Source organism: Triturus cristatus, chromosome 11 (genome assembly GCF_964204655.1).
Source record: "Triturus cristatus chromosome 11, aTriCri1.1, whole genome shotgun sequence".
In the NCBI taxonomy this organism is placed as follows: domain Eukaryota; kingdom Metazoa; phylum Chordata; class Amphibia; order Caudata; family Salamandridae; genus Triturus; species Triturus cristatus.
In genome coordinates this window covers 506817072-506842408 of record NC_140594.1, presented here as the reverse complement: position 1 = coordinate 506842408, position 25337 = coordinate 506817072, and positions in this window count along the sequence as shown.

Here is a 25337-nt window from a genome sequence, read left to right as displayed (position 1 = left end):
GAGGTGCAGAAAGAGGCAAGAACAGTGCAAAAAGAACCAAGAGATGTCCAGAAAGAGGCATGAGAGGTGCAGAAAGAGGCAAGTGATGTGCAGAAAAAGGGAAGAAGGGTGCAGAAAGAAGCAAGAGAATTGCAGAAAGAGGCAAGTGGGGTGCAGAAAGAAGCAAGAGAACTGCAGAAAGAGGGAACAGGTGTGAAGACAGAGGCAAGGGATGAGCATAAAGTGGGAAGAGTGGTACAGAAATAGGCAAGAAGGATGCAGAAATTTGCAACAGAGGAGCAGAAAGAAGTGAGAGAAGTGCAGAAAAACTAACAGGTGCAGAAAGAAGCAAACGAGGTACAGAAAGAGGCAATAGAACTGTAGAAAAAGGCAAGAGAGGTGCAGAAGGAGGCAGGAGAGGTACAGAAGGAGGCAAAAGGGATACAGAAAGAGGCAAGAGGGGTGCAGAAAGAAGCAAGAGAAGTACAAAAAGAAGCAACAAAGGTGTTGAAAGATGCAAGAGGGGTGCAGAAAGAGGCAATATAAGTGCAGAAAGAAGCAACAGAGGTGCAGAAAGAGGAGAGAGGTGTAGAAAGAAGCCAAAGAGGTGCAGAAAGAGGCAAGAGAGATACAGAAAGAGGCAAGAGCAGTGCAGAAAGAACCAAGAGATGTACAGAAAGAGGCAAGAGAGGAGGAACATGGTGGCAGGTTAACAATCCGGGGAAGCAGGAGGAGGAACATGGCGGCAGGATAACGCTGGCCGCGGGAGCTCCGATCCGATGCAGCCAGGAGAAGCGTTTCTGACCACCATGCGGTGAGAAAGTACGTGTGCTTTATGCCCGTATTCTGGGAGCCTTATTTTGACCTTTTCTTCCCCGTTTTTGCTCCTTTCTTTCCCCTCTGTATCATACCTGCGGTTCAGTGACTTTGGGAGGCTCTGTGCGAGGCGGGCACTAAGACCGAGGGAGCAGAGGGGTAGAGCCGTATGGGAGCCGAGAGAGCAGAGGAGGCGGCGCTAATAGTGTCAGCGACTGGCGGAGTCTACGGAGAGCTTCGATCAGGTTTGTGGAGGAAAATTAGGTCAGCAGCGGCAAGAATCGATTTCCGAGCCCCAGAGGGGAGAGGAGCAGCAGCAATACGGTCAGTTAGATCAGCGAGGGTTGGGGAGGACAGTTTGCAGCCAATTACATCGAATTTTTGTGACTGTACTGGTGGAAGAGTGTGGAGTGAGCTGGGCACCCCTCAAGCGCTGCCAATGGAAAAGGACCTTTTTGTATTAGACTCTCAAAGTCCAGACAATATTTTAGAGCAGGGTCCAAGTCTATGCCCCAGAATTAGTGCAAAGACTTTGTTCAGTGGCTCTGGAGAGAAAGCGAGAGCGTTACCTGTCAAAAACAGATATCAGCTCCGCTCCCAGCTGGAACTCCAAGGTGAGGATCTATTTCCCTCACAGGGGGGAGATATAGGGGGTCTGACGTAGTAGTTCCATTAACTCCATTGAAGAAGAAGAAGGAGAGAAAAAAGAAAAATACAAGAAAGGGGGGGGGGCAGAAATAATAAGACCTTAAACTCTGCTCCCCTGGTGAGACCTACCCCCTCGCTAAAATCATATTTTAAGATTATGGACCAAGTGGCTGCTCCTAAGGGGGGTGGCTCTCACCCTGTCTCCCCCCGCCCAGATTATTCCTACTGAAAATCGGTATTCTCCTCTAACTGGTGCTCCAGATACCGAGTCTGAAGAGGTTTCCCCAGGATTAGAGACTGCTAACCTTCTTATCCTAACTGAATTCAAACCTGAGCTGGCTATTCCAACTATAAGCCAGCACCCAGAAAAAGATTTAGATATTGCTATTACTAACACCAATATCTGTCCTCCGTCTACTATATCCTCCTCATTCTCTACTGATACCGAAGAAGGAGATAGGCCTGATCAGATTGATCAGACTCCTTTGGGGGGAAAATCTGGAAAATCGAGCGGTGGTCATTCACAGTTAGAGTCACTTCTTCAGTCTCTTAGAGGCGACCTGCTCTTAAAATTTGAGATATCTGAGGCAAATCAAAAGGCGATACATGAGAAGTGTGCGAGTTTAGAAGCAAAAATGGATGATATCTCTAAGCGGACTGATGCCTTGGAAGCGGAAGTTGCTACTCTCTCAGAAGAGAGTCGAATCCATACAAAAGATATAATGTCTCTGAAGGCCCAGAATAAGTCGCTCCTAATGGATATTGAAAGGTTGGAAATCCAAGCTAGGCGAAATAACTGACATTTTTAAAGATCCCGGAGGGAGCCGAAAACGGGGATGTTAAATCATTGATCTGTAAGCTTCTCAGGGAAGGAGTATTAAAAGACAGGTTAGATATCGACCTCGAAAAAGAAATCCAAAGGGCACACAGAGACCCCTTTAGGCAACATACAGATAGAAAAGCGCCCAGGAAAATTTTAGTTAATTTCCATACCTTCTCAGTTAAGGAGCTGATACTGGGCAGAGCACTTACTAATACTTCTCTTCAGTTTGACTCCACAAAATATCTTATTCGCTCTTATGTAGGCAGAGCTACAGCAGATAGACAATGGGAGCTAGGGTCAAGAATGCCTGATTTGAGGAGTTTTGGCGCACACGTCCAGATTAAATTCCCTGCCTCACTGAGGGTGATGTGAAAAAATAAGTCCTATAACTTTACTTCTCCCTCAGAAGTGGACTCGCTGCTGACGTTGATGAAAGAAAACTCACATTAGCTTTTTCTTTTCTTGTTTTGTTTTTCTCTTCTCTCAGGCCTATATTCTAATTTCCATACGGGATAGGAATGGAGCAGAGAACCAGGAGACAACCAAATATAATCAAAATATTCAAAATTAGAAAAAAAGGGAAGAAAGAGAGGGAAAGGAAATGGGGAAAAGAAGAGAAGGAAAATGAGGAGGGGATAGGGAGAAAAGAAGAAGGAAAAAAGAAAGGAGGAAGGGGAGAAAAAGCAGGAGAAAGGAAGAGGGGAAAAAAAAAAATATATATATATATATATTAAATTGTTTAAGTAAAAAAAAAAGAAATTTAATAGAAATAAGATGTCCACGTCGGCACTTTAGAGAAAGGGTGTGAGGAAAGGGGGAGAGGAGAAAGAGGAAGGGGAAGGGGAAAAAAAACCCACAAAAAAAACGGGCACACAAATATTTGTTTTTTTTAGGGGGTCGATCCTGGCATCGGATCAAGTGAGGTCCCGAATGGCGATTAAGATCGCCAAAGGAAGACAGGGAGGGTTCCTCAGGAGGGGGGATGGGTGGTTGGGGGGCACGGGTAGCAGGGGCAAAAATGGGAAATAATTAATCCTCACACAACTGTGGAGAAAAGAGAGATTCAATGACCGTATGGGAGCCAATCTTAGTTTATCCAAGGTAACCCAAAGATGAATAGTATTTTCAACAAAATTAAGATAATTAGTTGGAATCTTAATGGGTTGAGGGATATGAGAAAGATGTCTAGAGTGGGTGAATTTTTGAGTAATTCTAAGGCTCATATATGTCTTCTTGAAGAAACCCATTTAGAGGCAGAGGCGTGTAAATTAGGGTTCAGCAAATTGATATGGGTACAAGATATTCTCTGCTCTGAACAAAAAGGTAGCACCAGGGGAGTCGCAATAGTAATTGCAAACAATGCTGGGATTAAAATAGAGAAGGTTGAGACAGATCAATCTGGGAGGTGGCTGGTAGCTTCATTGCTAGTAGGGAGCTCCCCATTTGTGTGCATAGTTTATTAGGGGCCTAATAAAGATAATCAAGCTGCTCTTTTAAAAGTAAAAGCAAGGCTCTCCAAAATGGCAGCACCCATTGTTTTAGGGGGAGATTTTAATTTGATCCTGGACGAATTTTTAGATCGCACCTCTAGGGTTAAATCTGTCCCTCCCCGCAAATCACATTTTGAATTGAGGAATATTATTAAAGAGTTTAATCTGATTGACATCTGGAGAGCAAAGAATGGATCTAAAAAGGATTTTTCCTTTTATAGTCGGAAGTACAGACACCATTCTAGAATTGATTTTTTTTTAGTAGACCAGTCTCTTTTCTCAGCAGTAGATTCCATCTCCTATGCTCCAGCCTTACTCTCTGATCATTCTACAGTGGAGCTGGTGGTTAATTTTAAGCAAAAAGAGTGTCAGAGAAGGTGGACCTTGGATAGATCCTTATTATTAAAGGAGGAGGTTAAGCTAGACCTAGTAAACCAGGCAGAAGAATACTTTAAATACAACTCCGGCACTACAACTGATCAGGTGGTCTGGGAGGCATTTAAGGCCTTTTTTAGAGGATCATTAAGTACACTAATGATAAGGAGAAGTCTGCTTAGGAGGAGGTTGGAAGAGGAGTGCCTCTCTAAGATTAAGCAGAAAGAACAAGAGCTTCAGAGGGCATCGGCATCGGCAGATCGTCAGAGTATAGTATCATATTTACAAAGGGAATTGGATAGACTACGGGCAGAATTTCAAGCCAGTTTGGATAAGATCCTAAAAGATAGGTGGGATGCCAGTAAGCTCCAAAACTTTTCCTATGGTGAAAGATGTGGCTCTTTTTTAGCCTGGAAAATCAGGACAGATAAGGTAAGAAATCAAATCAAAAGCCTATCTCAGAGCAATACAGGAGCTACCACACATGATGATGACCAAATTAGAGAGGAGGCGAGAATATATATGCAAAATCTATATAAAGAAAATACTCGCTTCGTACCTCAAAGAGCTCAAGATTGGCTGAATCAGCTAGGACTGCCTCAGTTATCTATGGCAGATAGAGCCTCCCTATGTTCAGGCATTAAAGAAGGCGAAGTCAAAACCCAGATTAAGAAAATGGCCAAAGGGAAGGCTGCCGGCCCAGATGGGCTCCCAATAGAGCTATATTTGATAGTCCTTGAAAAGGTTGTTCCTGTCTTAACAAATCTGTTTAACAGAATTTACTTATCAGGTGAGATCGTTCCAAAATCATGGTCTGAAGCCACAGTTACCCTCATCCTTAAGCCCAACAAAGATCCGTTAAAAATTGAGTCTAATAGACCCATATCTCTGTTAAATATGGATTATAAAATCTTTGCAGGGGTTTTGGCCACTAGAATGGCTAGAATCATTAAAACAGTAGTACATCCAGATCAGAGGGGCTTTATTCCAGACAGACAGTTGAACGAATTAACATTTCAAGTTATTGCAGCAATAGATGTGGCAACAGATAAGAAGCTTCCACTGACTTTAGTGGCTATTGATGCCGCTAAGGCTTTTGACCAGGTGAACTGCTCATATCTATGGGAAGCTCTATCTGGGTTTGGTTTTCCCAATAACCTAATTTCAGCTGTAAGGTCCCTTTATTCATGCCCTCGGGCAAGAATACTAGTTAATGGAGCCTTAACGGACTGGGTCACAATTGCTGGAGGCACCCGGCAAGGGTGCCCCTTGTCCCCCCTATTGTTTAATCTTTATATTGAACCTTTTGTTTGTCAACTTAGGTATGACCCACTGATTAAATCCTTCAAAATTGCAGATCTTGAGTTAAAACTTGCCTTGTACGCAGATGATCTGCTTATGTTTACATCTAATCCAGCTATAGCCATTCCTAGATTAGTAGATCAGGCCGAAGCTTTTGGAGAGATCTCGGGATATAAAATAAACAAAGATAAAACTGAGATTATGGAATGGAATCAAGAAGTGGGGACACTAGGGGTCAAGCTCCGGATGAAATATTTGGGAATCCATCTGGCCCAGAAAGTCGGCAATATACCTAAAATCAATCTGGCTAGAGTCTCTAAGGATGTCTGCGGTCTGCTACAGCGATGGTCTAGCCTCCCTTTAAACATCTTTGGAAGGGTTAACTTGATAAAAATGATCATTCTACCAAAAAAACTTTCTTATTCAACTCAATCCCATTATCTTTTATGACATCAGACATTGCGAAACTACAGGAAAAATTGGGTCTTTTATATGGAATACTAAGTCTTCCAGAATTTCCTGGAAAAAGCTCCGGAGAAGCCTATTTACTTACTGTCACTCATTTCACTTTAAAATTTTTAGAACAATGGCCAATAAGAGGGATGTTTCATCATTGGGTCTAATATTTCAGGCTCTGCTGCATGACATCCCCCAGGGTCGAGAGTTTTTTCTTTTTAAATTTGGGGATCCAAAGTTTTATAAAAAGGTTAGGCTTAAGATTCCTGGTGCTGCCTTGAGGAACTGGCTATATATCAGGAAAAGCCTCAAAATCCTTTACTATGCACCCCAGGCCCCAATTTGGGATTCACCCGGTACCCCTGACTGCCTCAAAGACCAATTATCCCGGCCCCTAATATTGGCAGGCATATTTTGCTGGGGTGATCTGCAGAAGGACTCGCAGCTCCTGAGCTGGGAGTCCCTATCGGGGTTAACAGGAGGCACACTTACTAGATTTAAGTACTATCAGCTGTCAGGATGGTGGGCAACAAAATCTTGGGACTTTGAATTAAATCTTAAATTCGATTCAGTCTCTAGGAGGGGGGCATGGAAACGGGAGGTTTCTTTTTGGTATTGGGCCCTTTTAGAAACTGGAGGGGTGACCGAATCCGAACTCCAAAAACTCTGGGGCAATGACATCATTCTCAAATCCAATGAATTCAAGAGTATTTGGAGGGATTCTTTTACTATGCTACAGGCAGTTGTCAAACCCGCAGCACTGAAAAGAAATCATTTATATACTACATATAGGGTATATTTAACATCTAGAAAACTAGCTAAGGTCACCGGTCTAGAATACCACTGCCCTAGGTGTAAGTATCCTGCTGCAGACGACCTCCATATATTCATGGATTGCCCGCAGATTTCTAATTATTGGGTTGAGATACAGGAATTTTTGGAGGATGTGTTATCTCAACAAGTGGAGATCACCCCTGAGACTATCTTTTTTGGTCTTACGACAAACTATAATCCTAACGATCTAGTTTCTAAATTTATTTTCTATGTCATTATTCTAGCAAGGCATGAGGTATGTAGGGCATGGAAAAATGTAAATCCCCCAACTTTTATGGAATGTTTGAAATATATAATTCTTACGAGTGAATCGGATATGGCCTGTGACAGTACAAGCTACAATAAGATCTGGGCTGCCTTGGTGGCATGGCAAAAAAGGTAAATGGTAGTCCTATGATTTTGCCCGGGCACTGTTGGTCCTCAATCTCCTTAATAACACTGGGCTCCAACAGTAGTGTGAACTGGAGAGGACCGGGAAGACAGTATTAGCTTGTGGGTTTCGCTTCCCTCCCTACTCTCAGTACGGGCCTTTGAGACGGGGTTGGAACAGGTTGGCCGTTTGAGAGAGGGGGTATTCTGTTTCCCATCAAGAATGCCCTCCACAGTGTATGAGGACAAAAAAAAAATTTAAAGAAAGAGTCAAGAGAAGTGCAGAAAGAGGCAAGAGATGTACAGAAAAAGGAAAGACGAGTGAAGAAAGAAGCAAGAGAACTGCAGAAAGAGGCAAGTGAGGTGTAGAAGGAGGCAAGAGAGCTGCAGAAAGAGGCAAGAGAGTTGCAGAAACAGGTAAAATGGGTGCAGAAAGAGGGAACAGATGTGAAGAAAGAGGTAAGAGAGGCACATAAAAAGGCAAGAAAAGTGCAGAAGGAAAAAAGAGGTACAGAAAAAGGCAAGCGAACTGCAGAAAAAGGCAAAGGAGGTGCAGAAAGAGGCAGGAAAGGTATTCAAAGAGGTAAAAGGGGTACAGAAAGAGGCAAGAGAGGTGAAGAAAGAAGCACGAGAAGTGCAGAAAGAAGCAACAGAGGTGCTGAAAGAGGCAAGAGAGGTGCAGAAAGAGGCAAGAGAGGTGCAGAAAGAGGCAAGAGAAGTGCAGAAAGAAGCAACAGAGGTGCCAAAAGAGGAAAGAGAGGTGCAGAAACAGGCAAGAAAGGTACAGAAAGAGGGAACAGGGGTGCAGAGAGAGGCAGGAGGTGTGTAGAAAGAAGGAAGAGAAGTGCAGAAAGAAGCAAAAGAGGTGCTGAAAGAGGTGCAAAGGGTGCAGAAAGAGTTCAAGGGAAGTGCAGAAAGAAGCAACAGAGGTACAGAAAGAGGAACGAGAGGTGCAGAAAGAGGTAGGAAATGTGCAGAAAGAGGGAACAGAGGTGCAGAAAGGGGCAAGAGAAATACAAAAAGAGGGGTACAGAAAGAGGCAAGAGGTGTGCAGAAAGAAGCAAATGAGGTGCAGTAAGATGCAAGAGAGGTACAGAAACAAGCAAGAGAAGTGCAGGAAGAGGCAAGAGAATTGCTGAAAGAAGCAACCGAGGTTTAGAAGGGAGCAAGAGAAGTGCAGAAAGATGCAAGAGAGGGGCAGAAACAAGCAAGAGAAGTGCAGAAAGAGGCAAGAGAATTGCTGAAAGAAGCAACAGAGGTTTAGAAAGAAGAAATAGAAGTGCAGAAAGAGGCAAGTGAGTTGCAGAAAGAGGCAAGAGAGGTGCAGAAAATGGCGAGAAAACTGCAGAAAGAGGCAAGAGGGGTGCAAAAAAGGCAAGGAGGGTCCAGACAGAAAAAAGAGAGGTGCAGAAAGAAGGAAGATGAGTGAAAAATAAGGCAACAGGGGTGCAGAAAGAAGCAAGAGAGGTGCAGAAAGAGGCAAAAGAAGTACAGAAAGAAGCATCAACGGTGCCAAAGGAGGCAAGAGAACTGCAGAAAGGTACAAGAAAGGTTCAGAAACAGTCAAATGAGCTTCAGAAAGTGGGAACAGGGGTGCAGACAGAGGCAAGAGAAGTACAGAAAGTGGGAAGAGGGTACAGAAAGAAGAAAGAGGGATGCAGAAATTTGAAAAAGAGGTACAGAAAGAAGCAAGAGCAGTGCAGAAAGAACCAACAGAGGTACAAAATCAGGCAAGAGGGGTGCAGAAAGAGGTAGGAGAGGTCAGAAAGAGGAAACAGAGATGCAGAAGGAGGCAAGAGAACTGCACAAAGAGTCAAGAGAGTTGCAGAAACGGACTAAAGACGTGCAGATAGAGAGAAAAGGGGTGGAGACAAGGGCAAGAGACTTGCAGAAAGAGGGAAGAGGGGTGCAGAAAGAGGCAAGAGAAATGCAGAAAGAAGGACGAGCAGTGCAGAAAGAAGCAACAGAGGTACAGAAAGAGGCAAGAGGGGTGCAGAAATATGAGAGAGACGTTCAGAAAGAAGCAAGTGAGCTGCAGAAAGAGGCAAGGGCACTGCAGAAAGAGGCAAAAGAGTTGCAGAAATAGGCAAAAGGGGTGCGGAAAGAGGGAACAGGTGTGCAGACAGAGGCAAGAGAGGTGCAGAAAGAGGGAAGAGAGGTACAGAAAGAGCAATAGGTATGCAGAAACCTGCAACAGATGTGCTGAAAGAAGCAAGAGCAGTACAGGAAAAACCAACAGAGGTGCAGAAAGTGGTAAGAGGGCTACAAAGAGAGGCAAGAAAAGTACAGAAAGAAGCAAGAGAGGTGCAGAAAAAGGCAATAGAACTGCAGAAAATGGCAAGAGAGGTACAGAAAGAGGCAGGAGAGGTGCACAAAGAGACAAAAGGATACAGATAGAGGCAAGAGGAGTGCAGAAAGAAGCTACACAGGTGCTAAAAGAGATAAGAAGGGTTCAGAAAGAGGCAAGAGAAGTGTAGAAAGAAGCAACTGAGGTGCCAAAAGAGGCCAGAGAGGTGCAGAAAGGGAGAACAGGGGTGCATAAAGAGGTAAGGATATATAAATTTGCAAGAGAGGTGCAGAAAGAAGAAAGAGCAGTGCAGAAATAAGAAAGAGAAATGCAGAATGAAGCAAGAGAGGTGGCTAAATAGGCAAGAGGGGTGCAAAAAAGGGAAGAAGGGTACAGAAAGAAGCATGAGAGGTGCAGAAAGAGGCAATAAAGGTACAGAAACCAGCTAAAGGGGTGCAGAAACAGGCAAAATGTGTGCAGAAAGAAGGAACAGGTGTGAAGAAAGAGGCAAGAGGGGCACAGAAAAAGGCAAGAAAAGTGCAGAAAGAAAAAAAGAGGTACAGAAAAAGGCAAGAGAACTGCAGAAAAAGGCAAGGGAGGTGCAGAAAGAGGCAGGAAAGGTGTCCAAAGAGGTAAAAGGGATACAGAAAGAGGCAAGAGAGGTAAAGAAAGAAGCAAGAGAAGTGCAGAAAGAAGCAACAGAGGTGCCAAAAGAGGAAAGAGAGGTGCAGAAACAGGCAAGAAATGTACAGAAAGAGGGAACAGGGGTGCAGAAAGAGGCAGGAGGTGTGTAGAAAGAAGGAAGAGAAGTGCAGAAAGAAGCAAATGAGGTGCTGAAAGAGGTGCAAAGGGTGCGGAAATAGGCAAGAGAAGTGTAGAAAGAAGCAACAGAGGTACAAAAAGAAGAAAGAGAGGTGCAGAAAGAGGTAGGAAATGTGCAGGGGGTGCAGAAAGGGGCAAGATAAGTAGAACAAGAGGGGTACAGCAAGAAGCAAGAGGTGGGCAGAAAGAAGCAAATGAGGTGCAGAAAGATGCAAGAGAGGTACAGAAACAAGCAAGAGAAGTGCAAGAAGAGGCAAGAGAATTGTTGAAAGAAGCAACCGAGGTTTAGAAGGAAGCAAGAGAAATGCACAAAGGTGCAAGAGAGGTGCAGAAACAAGCAAGAGAAGTGCAGAAAGAGGCAAGAGAATTGCTGAAAGAAGCAACAGAGGTTTAGAAAGAAGAAATAGAAGTGCAGAAAGAGGCAAGTGAGTTGCAGAAAGAGGCAAGAGAGGTGCAGAAAATGGCAGGAAAACTGCAGAAAGAGGAAAGAGGGGTGCAAAAAAAGCAAGGAGGGTGCAGACAGAAAAAAGAGAGGTGCAGAAAGAGGGAAGATGAGTGAAAAAAGAGGCAACAGGGGTGCAGAAAGAAGCAAGAGAGGTGCAGAAAGAGACAAAAGAAGTACAGAAAGAAGCATCAACGGTGCCAAAGGAGGCAAGAGAACTGCAGAAAAGTGCAAGAGAGGTTCAGAAACAGGCAAATGAGCTTCAGAAAGTGGGAACAGGGGTGCAGACAGAGGCAAGAGAGGTGCAGAAAGTGGGAAGAGGGTGCAGAAAGAAGAATGAGGGATGCAGAAATTTGAAAAAGAGGTACAAAAAGAAGCAAGAGCAGTGCAGAAAGAACCAACAGAGGTACACAAAACAGGCAAGAGGGGTGCAGAAAGAGGTAGGAGAGGTCAGAAAGAGGAAACAGAGATACAGAAGGAGGCAAGAGAACTGCACAAAGAATCAAGAGAGTTGCAGAAATGGAATAAAGATGTGCAGAAAGAGAGAAAAGGGGTGGAGACAAGGGTAAGAGACTTGCAGAAAGAGGGAAGAGGGGTGCAGAAAGAGGAAAGAGAAATGCAGAAGGAAGAACAAGCAGTGCAGAAAGAAGCAACAGAGGTGCAGAAAGAGGCAAGAGGGGTGCAGAAATATGAGAGAGAAGTGCAGAAAGAAGCAACAGAGGTGCAGAAAGTGGAAAGAGGGGTACAGAAAGATGCAAGAGCAGTGCAGGAAGAATCAAAAGATGTGCAAAAAGAGGAAAGAAATGTGCAGAAAAAGGGAAGCAGGGTGCAGAAAGAAGCAAGAGAAGTGCAGAAAGAGGCAAGTGAGCTGCAGAAGGAGGCAATAGCACTACAGAAAGAGGCAAAAGAGTTGCAGAAACAGGCAAAAGGGGTGCGGAAAGAGGAAACAGGTGTGCAGACAGAGGCTAGAGAGGTGCAGAAAGAGGGAAGAGGGGTACAGAAAGAGCAATAGGTATGCAGAAATCTGCCACAGAGGTGCTGAAAGAAGCAAGAGCAGTACAGGAAAAACCAACAGAGGTGCAGAAAGAGGTAAGAGGGCTACAAAGAGAGGCAAGAAAAGTACAGAAAGAAGCAAGAGAGGTGCAGAAAAAGGCAAGAGAACTGCAGAAAATGGCAAGAGAGGTACAGAAAGAGGCAGGAGAGGTGCACAAAGAGGTAAAAGGGATACAGATAGAGGCAAGAGGGGTACATAAAGAAGCAAGAGGAGTGCAGAAAGAAGCTACGCAGGTGCTAAAAGAGATAAGAAGGGTACAGAAAGAGGCAAGAGAAATGTAGAAAGAGGCAAGAAAGGTACAGAAACAGGCTAAAGAGGTGCAGAAAGAGGGAACAGGTGTGCAGACAGCAGAAAGAGAGGCGCATAAAGTGGGAAGAGGGATGCCAGAAAGAAGCAAGAGGGTACAGAAATATGCAAGAGAGGTGCAGAAAGAAGCAAGAGCACTGCAGAAAGAAGCAAGAGCAGTGGAGAAATAGGGAAGAGGGGTGCAGAAAGAGGCAAAAGGGATGCAGAAATTTAAAAAAAGAGGTTCAAAAAGAAGCAAGGGCAGTGCAGAAAGAGCCAACAGAGGTACAAAAACAGGCAAGAGGGGTGCAGAAAGAGGTAGGAGAGGTCAGAAAGAGGCAACAGAGGTACAGAAGGGTGAAAGAGAACTGCACAAAGAGGCATGAGAGTTGTAAAACAGACAAAAGAGGTGCAGAAAGAGGGAACAGGGGTGCAGACAGAGGCCAGAGAATTGCAGTAAGAGGGGTGCAGAAAGAGGTAAGAGAAATGCAGAAGGAAGCAAGAGCAGTAGAGAAAGAAGCAACAGAGGTACAGAATGAGGCAAGAGGGGTGCAGAACGATGAGAGAGAAGTCCAGAAAGAAGCAAAAGAGGTGCAGAAAGAGGAAAGAGGGGTACAAAAAGAGGCAAGAACACTGCAGAAAGAACAAAAAGATGTGCAGAGAGGCAAGAGAGGTGCAGAAAGAGGGAAAAGGGGTACAGAAAGGGACAAGAGGGATGCAGAAATGTGCAACAGAGGTACAGAAAGAAGCAAGAGCAGTGGAGAAAGAACCAACAGAGGTGCAGAAAGAGGTGAGAGGGATACAGGAAGAGGTAAGAAAAGTGCGGAAGGAAGCAAAAGAGGTGCAGAAAAAGGCACGAAAATTGCAGTGAAAGGCAAGAGAGCTGCAGAAAGAGGCAGGAGAGGTGCACAAAGAGGCAGAGGGATACAGAAAGAGGTAAGAGGAGTGCATAAAGCAGCAAGAGAAGTGCAGAAAGAAGCAACAGAGGTGCTGAAAGAGGTAAGAGGGGTTCAGAAAGAAGCAAGAGAAGTGTAGAAAGTTTTAACAGTAGTGCATAAAGAGGTAAGATGTATACATACATTTGCAAGAGGTGCAGAAAGAAGCAAGAGAAGTGCAGAAAGAAGCAAGAGAGGTGGAGAATAGGGAAGATGGGTGCAGAAAAGACAAGAGGGACACAGAAATATACAAAAGAGGTGGGGAAAGAAGCAAGAGCAGTGCAGAAAGAACCAACTGAGGTGCAAAAAGAGGCAAGAGGGGTGCAGAAATAGGTAGGAGAGGTGCACAAAGAGGCAAGAGGGGTGCAGAAAGAGGCAGGAGGAATGCAGAAAGAAGGAGGAGAAGTGCAGAAATAAGCAACAGAGGTACAGGAAGAGGCAAGAGAGGTGCAGAAACAGGCAGGAAAGGTGCAGAAACAGGGAACAGGGGTACAGAAAGAGGCAAGAGAGGTGTGGAATGAGGAAAGAGGGGTGCAGAAAGAGGCAAGTGGGGTGCAGAAAGAGGCAAGTGGGGTGCAGAAAGAGGCAACAGAGGTATAGACATATGCAAGAGAGGTGTAGAAAAAAGCAAGAGAAGTACAGAAAGAGGCAACAGAATTGCTCAAATAAGCAACAGAGGTGTAGAAAGAAGGAAGAGAAGTGCAGAAAGAGGCAAGTGAGGTGAAGAAAGAAGCAAGAGAGGTACAGGAAATGACAAGGGAACTGCAGGAAAGGCAAGAGGGATGCAAAAAAGAAGAAGCGTGCAGAAAGAAGCAAGAGAGGTGCAGAAAGAGGGAAGACGAGAGCAGAAAGAGGCAAAAAAAGTGCAGAAAGAAGCAACATGAAAGAGGCAAGAAAGTTGCAGACAGAGGCAAGAGAGGTACATAAAGTAGGAAGAGGGGTACAGAGAAGGGCAAGAGGGGTACAGAAAGAAGGAACAGAGGTACACAAAGAGGCAAGAGGGGTGCAGAAAGAGGGAAAAGAAGTGTAGAAAGAGGCAAGAGGGGTGCTGAAAGAAGCAACAGAGGTGCAGAAAGAAGCAAGAGAAGTGCAACAAGAAGCAACAGAGGTGAAGAAAGAGGCAAGTGGAGTCAAAAAGAGACAACAGAGGTGCAGAAGTATGCAAGAGAGGTGCAGAAAAAAGCAAGAGAAGTACAGAAAGAGACATCAGAATTGCTGAAAGACGCAACAGAAGTGTAGAAAGGAGGAAGAGGGGTGCAGAAAGAAGCAACAGAGGTGCAGAAAGAAGCAAGAGAAGTGCAAAAAGAAGCAACAGAGGTGCAGAAAGAGGCTACAGAGGTGCAGAAAGAGGCAAGAGAAGTGCTGAAAGAGGCTAGAGACATGCAGAAACAGGCAGGAGAGGTGCAGGAAAAGGGAACAGGGGTAGAGAAAGCAGCAAAAGAGGTGCAGAAAGAGGGAAGAAGTGTGCAGAGAGAGGCAGGAGGGGTACAGAAAGAAGCAAGTGAGGTGCAGAAAAAGACAAGAGAGGTGGAGAAAGAGGCAAGAGAGGTGCAGAAAGTGCAAGAGATGAGCAGAACAAGGCAAAAGAAGTGCAGAAAAAGAAAAAGGTAAAGAAAGAAGCAACAGAAATGCAGAAAGAGGCAAGAGAGGCGCAGAAAGAAGCAAGAGTGGTTTACACACCATTAGTACCAATTTTATACCCACATTTAGCAATAAGTAACAGGTGACCATTCTAGGTTTGCAAAGGGCCTTCCACCACGCTGTAACACTTGTCATTGAATTTTTGGTAACGTTTGAGCCGTTTGAGCTAGAAACAAGGTTTTTTTTTGTTCAAATCCGCAGATTATGCAGCAGAGGATGGATTATGTGGCAAATGCAGAAAATGTATAATTGTGCAATAGTCAGTGCAGCCAAACAGTCGCATAATTCTAGGAGCCCTGCCCATACCTCTGACTTAGTCCAGAAGTGCTCCTCAGTGGTTCCTTCTTTTTTGTCTCATTGAGTTTATAGTTTAGCTTCTATGGAAATGAGGAAGAATAAACCTGAGGTTACAACTCCACAACACAGACTATCATACCACACAATTACTCTCCATAACACATAATCCCACACTACATAATTCCTATACACTTAATACCACCTACTTTCTATCCGTATAATTTCACTGCACAACATACCACATAATTCCACTACACACAGCCTACATCCTCTCTACTCCAAAAAACATTAATGAGACACTTTTACATTTAGAACACCAATAGCTCTAACTCTCGTAAATGCGAAACGTATTACATTGCAAACGCTTCTTCAATTGATAGTCACGTTTGCAGAGTTGTAGACAAAGGGGGCTGGGCCTCCACCCAGCGCTCAGGAATTCTGCTGCATAGGATTTACAGGAGGTGCCAGGAAGGTTTCTTGGCCCCCAAAGTGCCTCACGAGTAAAGTGGGCTTCATCCCCCAACCAGTAGTGTGCCAGGAGGCACGTTTGCAGAGTGGTGGAGAAAGGGGGCGTGGCCTCCGAAGACTTTTTAGCAATCCCACTGTATTGGACTTACTGGAGGTAACAGGAGGGGTAGTTTACCCCCAAGGACATCCTTGGGTACCAACTACCCCTTCTATTACCTCCAGTAAGTCCCACTCAGCAGGATTGCTGAGTTCTGGTACCAGGCTATGCCCCCTTTGTCCATGTCTCTGCAAACGCGCCTTCTGGCATACTCTTGGTTGGGGATAATGTCCTCTTTGCTGCTGGGGGCCTTAGGGGCCAACTAGCCTACCTGTTACCTCCAGTAAGCCCCACACAGTGGGATTGCTGAGAGATAGACACAAGCCACACCCCCTTTCTCCACCACTCTGAAACCTCCTGGTACGCTCTTGGTTGGGGGATGAAGTCCCCATGCCTCCTGAGGCTCCCTAGGGGCCAACTAGCCCTCCTTTTATCTCTAGTAAGCCTCACATAGTGGGATTGCTGGGAGGTGGTCCAAGGCCAAACCCCCTTTTTACACCACTTTGAAAACGCAGCTCCTGGCGCACTGCTGCTTGGGGGATGAAGTCCACTTTACTACTGAGGCCTTCAGGACACAAGGGAACCTCATCGTCTCACCAGCAGTGCGCCAAGAGGCCCGTTTGCAGAATGGTGTAAAAAGGGGCGTGGCCTGGTACCACCCATCAGCAATCCCACTGTGTGGGGCTTACTGGAGGTAACAGATAGAATAGTTGGCCCCTAAGGATCCTCCCCATCAAAGGGGGCTTCATCACCAACCCAGATCGCATCAGGAGGCGCGTTTGCAGAGTCGTGCAGAGAGAGGGTGGGGCCTCCCGGGAGTTGTGGCCTAATTTTTTTTCCCTATTTTAGGAAGTGGGGCTGTGTGGTCCCCCTTCCCTTGATCCTTTTTGGGCCCTGGGGACCCCCTCCACCAGGGCCTGTTCTATTTTTTCTTAATTTTAAGTGCAGACCCCTCCCTAGGCCAATTTCTGCCCTAGAGACCCCATTCCCCGGGGGCTGGGCCATTTTTAAAATAATTTATTTAAGGAAGGGGGCTGCGTGGCCCCCCTTTCTTGGGCCATTTTCACCCCCGGGGACCCCATCCCATTTGGCCATTTATTTATTATATTTATTTTTGGTCAGGAGGGCCTCGTGGCCCCCTCCCCAGGCCGATTTTGGCCCTGGGGACCCCATCCCTTGGGGCCCAGACATTCCTTTTTTTTTTAAAGGGAGGGGGCCATGTGGCCCCCCCCTGAGGCCAATTATGGCCCCAGGGACCCCATCCCCCAGAGCCTGCCATTACGTTGGGGACTGTGGAGGAGCCTCAATGCCCCCACTGGCTCCCCTCCACCTGTGGGAGCCGACATTGCTTTTGGACAAGGGGAGCTGCTGACATGCAGCTCCCCTTGTCCAAAAGGAGTCTGCTTCTCTTCATGGAAGCGATAGTAGGTTTCCTGCTCTTGCTTCCATGAAAAGCAGCATAGTTTGTGGGCACCCCGAGACATTGCCGGAGCCTGTCCTGGGGTGTGGCGATCCCAGGGCCAAGGAAGGCTCCACGAGGGTGGCTGCGCAGCGCCCCTCTGACGTATTGTCCCCGGGGCTGGAGGTCTGCTACGGACCCCCGTATTTATTTTAGTCAATGCCCAGGGTGTTGGTGGCCCCCGGGGCAGTGTGTGGGGGGCAGAAGCCCCCCCACCCTTTTATTTATAATGAAGCCCTGGGGAGGTGTCTTTTCCCGTGGCGTGGGGGGCCTGCGAGGCCCCCGCACATAATTACACTTATGCCCTGGTGAGGTGGTGGTCCCCGGGAAAGCGTGGGGGCAGGAGCCCCCACGCATAATTGATACAAGCCCCATGGAAGTGGGGGTCCCTGGGGCTCGGGGGGCACGTGCCCCCGCTAAATATATTTTTTCATTGCCCCCAGGGCCTGGCCCACCCGGGGGCAGATTAAAACAAAGCGCGGCCAAATTTGGTGTAATTCCGTGCAGCAGTTTCGGCTCTAGGTACAACAAAAGTACCTATGGAAATTAGCACTGAGAAAACGTGTTTAGGGAACCCCCTTTTTTCTCATCCCCCACTTGACGAATCACCCCGAAACATGGGCCATTAGTTTTGACAATTCTGTGAGGATTCATCAAACGGCGCCAAAGATATTGGCAAATCAAAAAACGCTTTTCCTATGGAAACTGGGTTCTAACTATAACTACCTGCCGCCAGTAGGTAATATATATATATATATATATATATATATATATATATATATATATATATATATATATATCCATCCAGACAGGAACCCAATTGAACGAAGACCACAGGAAGATATAGTTCAGCTCGTGATTTATTTGGCAGCTTGCTGACAGACACCCTGCCCAGGAAACCACATCAAAGTTCAAATGCCAGGACGCGTTTCGGGAATGGAAATCCCTTCATCAGCGGCAATAGTTCTTCGGGAAAATGAGAGCACTGTTCTAGGCGCGCACTTATATTAACACACCTGCCTCAGTGGGCGTGGCTATAAACATGGCCTTCTGGGATGTGTAGTGCCGCCATGTAATACCAAGTGGAAGCGCTGTCTTTCCCCACAATTTGCGAACAATAAAAAACCACAGTGGGTTGATGTGCAGTACTGGCGGACGCCCGCCTTGCTTTGTAGATGCCAAATCAGCTTCAAGCCGGCTGCTCCCTGCAAAGTGCCAGCTTGTCTCCCTTCCAAAGTTCAAACACCGCTATGGTGTCTGAGCGGACCCGCAACAGCGGTGGGCTTCGTTCACGACCTGGGCAGGCCGTACAATATCCATCCAGACAGGAACCCAATTGAACGAAGACCACAGGAAGATATAGTTCAGCTCGTGATTTATTTGGCAGCTTGCTGACAGACACCCTGCCCAGGAAACCACATCAAAGTTCAAATGCCAGGACGCGTTTCGGGAATGGAAATCCCTTCATCAGCGGCAATAGTTCTTCGGGAAAATGAGAGCACTGTTCTAGGCGCGCACTTATATTAACACACCTGCCTCAGTTGGCGTGGCTATAAACATGGCCTTCTGGGATGTGTAGTGCCGCCATGTAATACCAAGTGGAAGCGCTGTCTTTCCCCACAATTTGCGAACAATAAAAAACCACAGTGGGTTGATGTGCAGTACTGGCGGACGCCCGCCTTGCTTTGTAGATGCCAAATCAGCTTCAAGCCGGCTGCTCCCTGCAAAGTGCCAGCTTGTCTCCCTTCCAAAGTTCAAACACCGCTATGGTGTCTGAGCGGACCCGCAACAGCGGTGGGCTTCGTTCACGACCTGGGCAGGCCGTACAAAATCCATCCAGTAATGAGCAGCAGGGCGGCTGTTTTTACTCAAGATTTGCACATGAATATGAACTCTCAATACCAGGATGCACTGTGCTGACACGCCCATGGGCGGGACTCATGTTACTGGATATTTAGAGTTACGGCATGTTGCCTGCCCCCATTTGTCATCACCTGTGAGCAAGGGAGCATGAACTCTCGAAACGCGTAAGGAATATGAAAGATGGCATGCAGAATCCTGTGCTAACGGACGCTATTTTCAGGCTGCCTAACAAAATAAAGAAGTACTCACCGTATGTGGCTCTCCAAGTTGGGTTCTTTGTTTGTGGTATTAATTGCGGCCCACCCATGGTCGCGGACGAGCCCTCCAGCGGATGTGCGGGTCCGGCACAGCTATTGTGACAGTGCAAAAAGGAACGCTGAGTCTTTTGTTCAGGACATTACCAGTCTGATTATGGCCTTGTTGTTACAGGAACCCACTGTGGTAAGGAACTCATAATAGGCAGCAGGGCGGCTGTTTTTACTCAAGATTTGCACATGAATATGAACTCTCAATACCAGGATGCACTGTGCTGACATGCCCATGGGCGGGACTCATGTTACTGGATATTTAGAGTTACGGCATGTTGCCTGCCCCCATTTGTCATCACCTGTGAGCAAGGGAGCATGAACTCTCGAAACGTGTAAGGAATATGAAAGATGGCATGCAGAATCCTGTGCTAACGGATGCTATTTTCAGGCTGCCTAACAAAATAAAGAAGTACTCACTGTATGTGGCTCTCCAAGTTGGGTTCTTTGTTTGTGATATATATATATTTATATATATATATATATATATATATATATATATATATATATATATATATATATATATATATATATATATAACCTACTGGTTATAGTTAGGACCTATTTAACATAGGAAATCTGCAACATTCTATTCCCAATAACTTTGGCGCTGATTGACGAATCTTCGCGGAATTTTCAAAACTTTTGGCCAGCTCCAGTCCTCTCCTATCCTGAAAGTCTCGGAATGATTTGTGTAGCGGGGGCCGAGAAAAAAGGGGGGTCTCAAAACGTGTTTTCCCCATGCAATTTCCCATAGGACCTTTAACCGCAGCTACAGCCCGAACTGCTGAACGGAATTACACCAAGTTTGGCAGTGTCAGGTTCTAGGAGATACAAGGTTGAGAACCACTCACCTTGTAAGCCGGATACAGCGGGAGCAATGCTGGTAACCCCCTCCCCTTATATGGTGTTGCCCGCCGACCCCTAACTGGGACGTCTAGCGTGAAACACCACCACGAGGGGGAAAAGGAACGGAAGGGACCCCAGGAAAGGGGAAAGGAAAGAACTCTCGGGGGTTGAACGTCAGAAGGTAACCTCACTCCCTTGCAACCCTGGAAAGAGAGAACAGAGTGAGATAACGGGGTCCAGTAAGGGAGCACCACAGCACAGGTTAGATAACACAGAGCCCAATGTCTAGAGCAGTACTCACATGTCCAGCGTGGTGTCCCAGGGCGGTTTCTATTTTCTATGCCGCTCTCCAAGCCTTTCAAGCGGCCCCAAGCGCATAGGGATAGTGGTCCTGGACGCTCTCCGAGCCTTTCAAGCGGCTCCAAGCGGGAAGGAAGGAGGTTTCCTCAAGGCTGCGCTGGTCAGTTCCTGACGCACCTTGTAGAATCGGCCGAAGAACAAGCGATTCTGTCAAACTGGGGTTGCAAAACAGGAAGGCAATATAAAGGGTGATGGGAGTCGTACCACAACCCCCTGAAGGCGAACGCGGCGTCCGGATAAGGCGTTCCTGTGTTCTAGCCTGTGAAGGTAGGGATGTGGGTGCTCCTAGGACAAGGGATAGGAAGGAGACTGGGTGTAGTCTGGCGATCCTCAGTGCTGGTGCAGGGTTGAGGCTCCGATGATGTTCCTGGCGTGCGGTGCGCTTTTGCTCCGTAACGGAGCCTCTGGGTTTCGGGAGCCCTAAGGAGTACCTTTGGCGTGTCGGGAATCGGCTGGGCGTTGGGGTACGCCTACCCCCTTCGTGGCGCTCTGCTGATGGTGGGCACAAAGATGCGGGTGGTTCGCGGGAAGAAGAGAAACGCAAGCAGCGTTCCTGGCTCGTTCAATCAATCAATCAATCAATCAATCAAGGGATTTATATCGCGCACTACTCACCCAGAAGGGTCTCAAGGCGCTTGGGGGAGGGGGTCTGCTACTGCTCGAACAGCCAGGTCTTGAGCTGTTTCCTGAAGGCGAGGTGGTCCTGGGTCAGCCGCAGGTGGACGGGCAGGGAGTTCCATGTCTTAGCCGCCAGGTAGGAGAAGGATCTTCCTCCGGCGGTGGCTCTCTGGATGCGAGGGACGACGGCGAGGGCGAGGTACGCGGATCGTAGCTGTCGGGTGGGCGTGTAGAAGGTCAGGCGGTCGTTGAGGTACCTTGGGCCCAGGTCGTGGAGGGATTTGTGTGCGTGGGTGAGGAGCCTGAACGTGATCCTCTTGTTGACAGGGAGCCAGTGCAGGTCACTTAGGTGGCTCGAGATGTGGCTGCGTCGGGGGGCGTCCAGGATGAGACTGGCGGAGGCGTTCTGGATACGCTGAAGTCTTTTCTGAAGCTTGGCTGTTGTACCGGCGTAGAGGGTGTTTCCGTAGTCTAGTCTGCTGGTGACGAGGGCCTGGGTGACAGTCTTCCTGGTCTCAGTCGGGATCCATCTGAAGATCTTGCGGAGCATGCGGAGGTTGTGGAAGCAAGATGAGGAGACGGCGTTGACTTGTCTGGTCATCGATAGGGAGGAGTCCAGGATGACGCCCAAGTTGCGTGCGTGGTCCGTTGGCTTGGGTGCGGTGCCCAGGGCCGGGGGCCACCAGGAGTCGTCCCATGCAGAGGGCGATGGTCCCAGGATGAGGACTTCTGTCTTGTCCGTGTTCAACTTCAGGCGGCTGATGTTCATCCATTCGGCGACATCTTTCATCCCTTCGTGTAGGTCGGCTTTGGCGGTGTCGGGGTCTCTGGTCAGGGAGAGAATCAGCTGGGTGTCATCGGCGTAGGAGATGATGTTGAGGTTGTGTTGGCGTGCGATGGCAGCGAGGGGTTTCATGTAGATGTTGAAGAGAGTGGGGCTGAGCGATGATCCTTGCGGGACGCCGCAGATGACTTCGGTGGCCTCAGAGCGGAACGGAGGGAGGCGTACTCTCTGTGTTCTGCCGGAGAGGTATGAGATGATCCATTCCAGAGCAATCCCCTGGATGCCGGTGTCGTTGAGGCGTTGGACTAGGGTGCGGTGGCAGACAGTGTCAAATGCTGCGGAGAGGTCAAGGAGGATGAGTGCCGCTGTTTCACCTTTGTCGAGCAGGGCTCGGATGTCGTCGGTGGCTGCGATGAGGGCGGTCTCTGTGCTGTGGTTGGCTCTGAATCCGGATTGCGATGGGTCGAGGGATCCGTTCGTCTCGAGGAAGGCGGCCAGCTGCTTGTTGACGACCTTCTCGATGACTTTGGCAGGGAAAGGAAGGAGCGAGATAGGGCGGAAGTTCTTGAGGTCGGTCGGGTCCGCAGTTGGTTTCTTCAGTAGTGCGCTGAGCTCGGCGTGCTTCCAGCTCTCTGGGAAGGTGGCTGTGTCGAAGGAGGCGTTGATGATGTCTCGGAGGTGGGGTGCGATGGTAGAGGCGGCCTTGTTGAAGACATGGTGGGGGCATGGGTCGGTCGGAGATCCGGAGTGGATGGTGTTCATCATGCGTGTCGTGTCTTCGAGGGTCACTTTGGTCCATGTCTGGAGGATAGCGGCGGGGTGCGTAGGTTCGGTCGATGGGTGCGGGGGTGGAGCGCCAAAACTGTTGTGGATGTCGGCGATCTTGCGGTGGAAGTACGAGGCGAGGGAGTCGCAGAGGTCCTGCGAGGGAGTGATGTCGTTGTTGCTGGTGCTGCGGTTGGAGAACTCCTTGACGATGTTGAAGAGCTCCTTGCTGTCATGGGCGTTCTTGTCCAGTCGTTCCTTCAAAGATTTCTTCTTGGTGGTGCGGATGAGCTGGTGATGTCTGCGGGTGGCGAGTTTGAGGGCGGTCATGTTGTCGGTGTTCCTGTCGAGGAGCCAGGCCTTCTCGAGGGTGCGGCAGGCCTTCTTGGAGTCCTTGAGTTCGTCGGTGAACCAGGGGGCCTTCTTGCTTCTGGGCCTGGTGAGTGGGTTCTTCAGTGGGGCGAGGTCGTTGGCACAGGAGGTCAACCATTGCGTGAGGTCGAGGGCTGCTCTGTTAGGGTCCGTTGTCCTGACTGGTGGGTTCTGGCTGAGGGAGGTGGTGAGCTGGTCGACGGTGATCTTGCTCCAGTTTCTGTGGGGAACCTGCTTCGGGTGGTGGTGGACCGTGTTCTTCTTGAAGCTGAAGTGGACGCAGCTGTGGTCAGTCCAGTGGAGTCCGGTGCAGTGGCTGAAGGTGATGTGCTTGCTGGATGAGAAGAGGGGGTCGAGCGTGTGGCCGGCGTAGTGGGTGGGGGTGTTGACCAGTTGTTGGAGTCCGAGGTTGGCGAGGTTGTCCAGCAGGGTGGTCGTGTTGCGGTCGTTGTTGTTCTCCAGGTGGAAGTTGAGGTCTCCGAGGAGGATGTAGTCGGTGGAGGGGAGGGCGTGAGGGCTGATGAAGTCCGTGATGTCTTCGCAGAACTGTGCGCGTGGTCCCGGGGGTCTGTAGATGAGGGTGCCTCTGAGGGTAGTCTTGGGGTCGGTGTGGATCTGGAAGTGCAGGTATTCGGCGGTGTTGAATGCGTCGGTGGAGTCAGTCGAGATGCGAATGGTGCTTTTGTGAACGATGGCGATGCCCCCTCCGGTCTGGTTGTTGCGATCCCTCCTGATGATCTTGTAGCCGTCCGGGAGCATTCAAACGGCGTTTGAACGGCGTTAGCATTCAAACGGCGGTTGACAAGCGCCGGAGCGAAGAAAGGCGGGGCCTATATAGGTCCCGTGTTCGCGCCTTCCGCTCGGCATGCTGGGAGGTGTAGTCCCACTCCCCGCGCGTGCTTCACTTGTGCCGCGCGGGAGTTCTGAGTCGTGACAGAACCCCCCCCCCCCTGCGCCCGGCGTCTCGACGGGCCTCCAGGTTTGGAAGGATGGGTTGCGTGAAAACGCCTTAGCAGAGCAGGGCAGTGTAAATTAGCTACGGGCTCCCATGATCTCTCCTCTGGTCCGTATCCTTTCCAGTCAATTAGGTAGAGGAGTCTCCCCTTCACACGTTTCGCGTCGAGAATCCTCTTGACCTCGTATTCCTCTCCATCATCTGCCATCAGAGGCTGGGGTTTTAAAAGGAGCCTGGTATGTGGGAGGCAAGGCTTTAACAGCGATACGTGGAACACGGGGTGGATGCGGGGTGGATGCGCCAGGACGCAGGGAGGCCTAGCTTCATTGCTACCGGATTTATCACCCTCTCTATGGCATAAGGCCCTACGTATCGGGGCTGCAGACGGGTGTTGCCCTTGAATCTAAGGTACTTAGTGTTAAGTCAGGCCCTGTCCCCTACCCCATACGCGGGCTCAGGAGACCTTCGTTTGTCTGCGTACTGTTTGTCGTGCCTCTGCGCTGCAGCCAACTGTACCTTGGCTGCCTGGAGAATGGAGCGGAGGTGTGAGTGATGTTCCTGTATGGTAGGATGTAGTGTTTGCACTGGCCATTCGAATGGTAGCATGTTCGGGTGGTGACCTGATAGACAATAGAAGGGCGAGCACCCCAGCGAGGAATGTTCGGCGTTGTTATATGCGAACTCCGCTAGCTACAGCAGTCTGCTCCACTCCTCCTCATGCGATTTAGTGAAGCAACTGAGGTATTGTTCCAAGGTTTGATTTAACCTCTCCGTCTGTCTGTGGGTGATAGCTTGTGGAAAGGCGGGCGTCAATTCTCATAGCCTCACACAAGGCTTTCCAGAAGCGAGAGGTAAATTGTGTCCCTCGGTCCGTGATGAGCCGGTATTCCGTGTAAGCGGCGCTTACTAAGCGCACAATCTGTTGCAGGAAAATGAGGGCAAGAGCGGTGGACGAAGGCAGCTTGTCGAGGGCTAGAAAGTGACCCATTTTGGTAAGGTGGTCCACTACTACCAAGATGGTATTCAGGCCCAGACTAGGGGGCATGTCCACGATGAAGTCCATGGACACCGTGTGCCAGGGAGATAGAGGAATAGGGATCGAATGCAGCTTCCCACAGGGCTTCCGATGCTGCGCTTTGCCTTGCACGCACACAGCACACCCCGACACGTAGTTTATTGTATCTGGTCCCAAGGTTGCCCACCAGAAGTAACGTTGCAGGGCTTGAGTGGTCTTGCGTGCTCCCAAATGCCCCCCTAATGGAGTGTCATGTACCCAGTGCAAAGCGCGCCGCCTTAACTCCTCCGAAGGAAGAAATAGTTTTTTCTCATGGTACAAGAGACGTTGGGGGGTGGAGCGACGGGAGGGGTTTTCTGCTACCCATGCAGGCGAGTCCTCCTTCTCTGTCTGCGTGCGTACATCCTCTAGAAAGCCGCCAACGCTGGTTGCGGCAAGGAGGTGCTCTGGAAAGGAGGCCTTTTGCAGAATGATGGGGGGTTCCTCGGGGAGTATTTCACCGGGTTCAGGAGGGTACTGAAGTCTTGATAAGGCATCTGCCTTTCCATTTTGCGGCCCTGGGCGATACCAAA